This window comes from Akebia trifoliata, chromosome 15 (genome assembly GCF_017979445.1).
Source record: "Akebia trifoliata isolate Shusen 1 chromosome 15, ASM1797944v1, whole genome shotgun sequence".
NCBI classification, from domain to species: domain Eukaryota; kingdom Viridiplantae; phylum Streptophyta; class Magnoliopsida; order Ranunculales; family Lardizabalaceae; genus Akebia; species Akebia trifoliata.
This window is the reverse complement of record NC_141389.1, coordinates 22,667,481-22,672,555: the sequence shown is the minus strand read 5'-3', so window position 1 is coordinate 22,672,555 and position 5,075 is coordinate 22,667,481. Positions and strand designations below refer to the sequence as shown.

The window sequence follows — 5,075 nt, the reverse complement described above, 5'->3', positions numbered from 1 at the left end:
CAGTTTTGTGTTGGGAATCTAAACATGCAAAATTTCTAGGTTGTTGAAGTCATCAGAGAAGCTCGAAAATGATTTAAGAATTTGGAATAATACCGAAAGGGAATTTGGAATCTGAAGAAGGTATTCGATAGAATCTAAGATGAATGAGTAACTTTTGAAGAAGCATTGGGGAATTAGGAGAAGCATTGCACAAACTTTTGGGTTCTCCATCATTCATTTATTCATCATTTAAAACTCATAGTAAGGTGGCAAGTTGATATATTAAGCAAATGCAAATATTGGATATTTACAATATTTAAAAGATATTCTTAATAAAATATCTGCTAAAAATTTCTAATTTGAGTAGAAAGGTTTGGAACCGTTAACTATTAATTTGAATAACAATAGATTTAGATCAAATCAAAATACATTCATTATAGAAATACATTGATAAGTCAATAGATTTCTTGACTTACCATTCCCTCATTAATTAGACAAGTGTACATATGTACCACACTTGCTAGATATTACATATTTGGATTCTGCCTTCCTGCACTGTTGACTTTCTTGGAATTGCCCACTTTTCATTCATGTTTCTTTACAAGAATTCTTTCATCTTATATAAAAGCTAGTTCGTTACATCAATCTCTTAAATCAGGTCAAAGCAATTGTCAAAGGGAAGCATTGTATAAATATTCCAAATACAAGGAAGTAACTTTAGTTTTCCTCATTAAGGAGGGTTATATATATAAACATATGTAAAAACATAAGTAAAAAAACATATGACATGTAAAAATAATGATTTTTCAAAATATGGGTTAGAAATTTTGGATTGAACTGATTTTTTGTGAGGATGATATCTATGATGAGAAGATCATCCTCACAAAAAAAATCAGATCAGTCTGAACTTTTTAACCCTATCAAAAGTGATTTAAAATGTGGACCATCGATTTTTGATCAATAATTAACAACTACTTTTGATGAATTTTGAAGTTTCAGACTGATTTGATTTTTTGTGAGGATGATCTTCTTATCATAGAGACCATCCTCACAAAAAATTAGCTCAATCCAAAATTTCTAACCCATATTTTGAAAAACAATTATTTTTACATGTCATATGTTTTTTGACTTATGTTTTTACATATGTTTATATATATATATATATTACGGATCCGTAAACATAAAACTACTTATAAAATTACAATATTATTGTCTTATATGGGTAAAAACGTTTGGAATAGGCTGATTTTTTGTGAGGATGATCTCTGTGGTGAGGGGATCATCCTTGCAAAAAATCAGCTCATTCCAAAACTTCTAACCCCATAAAAAATGATTTACAAAAAATAGATCGTCCAAAATTCTTTAACTTGTAAATATAGGGTTAGAAGTTTCAGAATGGACTGATTTTTGGCAACGAGGATCTCCTCACCATAGAAAGCATCCTCACAAAAAATCAGCCCATTCCACTCCTTTTTACCCATATAAGACAAAATACATTGTAGCTTTATGAGTAGTTCTATGTGTATACGGATTCAGATTTATATATGTATATATATATATATAGCGATTATTTGCCTTCGTCAACTTTGACTGTGGATGAATCTGCTTCATAAACCCATCCGTACTTCTCCATGTAGGGGTTCGTTAGGGTTCTTTCAGGGTAACCAGCAATGCAGTCCTTCCAAGCACTCCCATCATCTAAATCCCTAATTACCTCCCACAAACAACTGTTACACTTGAAACCTGCTCCAAAACTGATCATAAGAACTCTATCACCTTTTTTAAGCCTCCTCTTTGCCTCCATGTACCCTAACACATACCAAATACTACTAGCAGATGTGTTACCAAATCGATGAAGCGTCATCCTAGCCGGCTCTAAATCATGCTCATTAAGACCCAAACTCCTCCCAACATTGTCGATAACTGACTTTCCACCTGCATGGATACAAAAATGCTCAACGCCCTTCTTGAAGTTCACAGTTGCTGCTTTTCCATCAATAGTTGAGCTCAGGTTCTTGGATCGAAAGCCTGAAAGTATTAAATAGCGAAATAGTTCGGTTAGAGGCAACACCTTGGGTGCCAATTCTCGAAGATTCTTGAAGAAAGCAAGAGTGGCAGATTTTGGAAGGCATTTGCTTAGGTGAAACCCTCGGCGGCCACAATCATCTTCCTTCTGCATGCAACACTGATAAGCATCGTCGTTGGCACCCAAATGGGTTCGAATTAGGTACTTCAATTTAAACATGGCTCGATGTCTAAGACCCGGATTGTTCGTTAAAAGAATAGAACAACCGCCTGATCGAAATAGGAGAATAGGAAGCATCATCGATTTATCGTTCCCTGAATACCAATTCGGGCTGATAGATTCACTAGAGACAATGATAGCGAGAGCTTTTTCGCGGGATTTAAATATGTTTTGGACTACATTCACCGAGATAAGACCCGCACTACATCCCATTCCGGAGAGATTAAAAACTTTGATATCAGCCCTCATCTTGTAGTGGTTGATTATCCTTGATGCTAGAGAAGGTGCTGGAGTAAACAGGGAGACATTAACAACAAGTATGTCGACATCTAATGGAGAGATTTGTGATTTAGAAAAGAGATTATCGAGGGTGTCATAGAAGAATTCCTCCATCTCAAGCAGGCTATCGACAGATGTTGGATCTTCTTCATTTCCAGCGATCACATTTCTTGGTCCGTAGGTCTCTTCACCGATGCCGCAATTGAGAAAGGTTTTCACGACAAACTTGAATTCCTCCAGACCCAGATTCTTGTTTCGCTCGAGGATTTTGCCATAGATTTCTATGTCAAGCTTTCTATCATCACTGGGCTTATGGCACTCATAGTGCAATACATAGCAGGTGTGGTTCCTCCTTTGATCAATCAACTTCCGGACGAGGAACATAGGGTAGAGAAGAGATAATACAAACAATAACATAAAGAGCTCCATGAGAGAGAGAGAGAGAGGGAGGAGGAAGTTGGGCACTCTTTGATCGGACTTCTACGTTCCTATAAAGAAAGAGAACTTATATTGCCACACCAACTTTTTCTAACGCCACCCTAAGATGTATGCTACTTATTTGGTGATTTACATGTTGAGGTGGCGTTAGCAAAGTTATTGTGGTAATATAATCTCTCAAAAAAAGAAAAAAAATAGTGGTAGATTTAGAGATAACATCCACGTTGTAGTCGATAGTTGAGATGTCTCTATTTTGAAACTGATGATGTAACCATTGACCTCAGTCTTTTCTAGAGATTAAGAGAAAATGGCCTAAATGCCCCCTCACCTACAATCTCAAGTGAGAAACCTTGACTTTTCTTCTTAAAATCAGTGATCCCATTGTATAGCAATCTAGAAATGTTTTCCATTGCCTTCAACCTCTATCTTTCAAACTTAAAACCTTAGGAATAAAATTGTGTTTTGGTGAAATAGAAGCAATGGATTTTTGGTTGGAAAAATCTGAGCTTTCTCTACAAAGGTTAAAAACGCATTTGAAGATTAAGTTGAATAAATAAAAGGTAATTTAGGCTAAAGAGAATTAAGTTGGACTGATTTTTGGGACAAAAATCAAAAGTTTTGACTATATGTTGAAAGATGGTAATTCATGTCAATTCATGTTTGCCTTTCTATATCTATAATATGGTCAAAGGATGCGTCATAAGTTTGAAAAAACACGGGTATTTTAATTATTACACAAATGTGGAGGGGCATCTTGAAATCATCCAAAGTATTTGACGAGGGAGTCCAAGTTTGATGCTTTCTCCCTCATAAGTGGACAGAGACACGGGTACAGTCGTTTAGAGTTGTTGTCAGGTTATTGTAAGCTTAAAACAAGAAGAAACTCCTGTTTAATATCTTGTACGACACTTCTAGTTTCTGTAACTCTTTGGGTGTACCTTTTGGTGAAACTAGAAGACATTCAACTAGTTTGGTGAACCCTAGTCATTAAATTCGTTAAAAAGTTTCATGGTTGATTACTTTTTGATAATTTTTTGTTTCACAAATCTAATGCTCATATATTTTTAATTTGTATAGGTTTCATAAGATATGATTTGAGTATCCCAAGGCTATAGTGGCTCCACTTAAGAGTTTAAACAATTTTCTATAGAATAACATTATTTGTTTCTGATGACATGTCGATATCTCTCAATACTATAAATTATTATTTTATCAAAAAATTAATTAATTTTATATTTTAAATTTCTTTATTGATAGGCTAGGGTTAAAGGCCCTGATTACAAATCATTGAGAATAGTTACAACATCGATTGTCTACTAAAATTTTCGATAGCTCTTGAGGAATACTAAAAGCATTCTTGCTTAAAAAAAACCTATTCCCGAAGATTCCTAATTTAACTAAAAAATCAGTTATCCTATTCGTTTCTCTCCACTGAAATTCAAAGGTATAAGATGAGAAATTAGATTCAGTGATCTGAATTTCTTTAACTAGTTACATATGCTTCTAAACATTCTCAATCTCATTGTTAATACACTTATAGAATAAAGTGAATATGAGGAGATAATGATGGCTTGAAAATTCCTCGACCTTGCAAAGATAAGGGTTGCTTCCCAAACTCTGACTTCTTGAAAAATAAAATCATGTTGTCAACAAAAATAAGATAGGAACTCCTTGATCACCAGGAATTTTAGGTATATCAATCTCACTAGAATTAATTTTTTTCCTAAAGAATACATGTGAAAGCTTCTATAACCAAACTAAATAAATAAAGAAATAAATGTTCTCCTCATCGCAGACCTCTTTCACTATTAAAAAAATCATGGGAAAACAAATTTATGAGAACAATAAATCTAGGAGTAGAGACAAATTGTCTAGCTTAGTATAAAAAATAAAGAATCCTAGTTGAAGTTAGTACCCGATGGATCAAATTAGTATCTAATCATAAGTTAGAAAAATAAACACTCAAAATTTGCCAATACACAATCACAAGCTTTTAAGATATGATGGATCAAATTAGTAGCTAATCAAGAACGACCGGGTGCTTTGGATCAAATTAGTATCCGATGTGCATCGATCAGGTGTGTTGATTCATGATTGATATCCAATCAAAGATGATTGGATCCGTTAGATCAAG

General features: G+C 34.1%; 1 pseudogene; it reads right to left on the bottom strand.

Moving 5' to 3' along the window:
• Positions 1-386: 386 nt before the first annotated feature.
• Positions 387-2,946, bottom strand: LOC147384641 (3-ketoacyl-CoA synthase 12 pseudogene; annotated as a pseudogene).
• Positions 2,947-5,075: the final 2,129 nt, after the last annotated feature.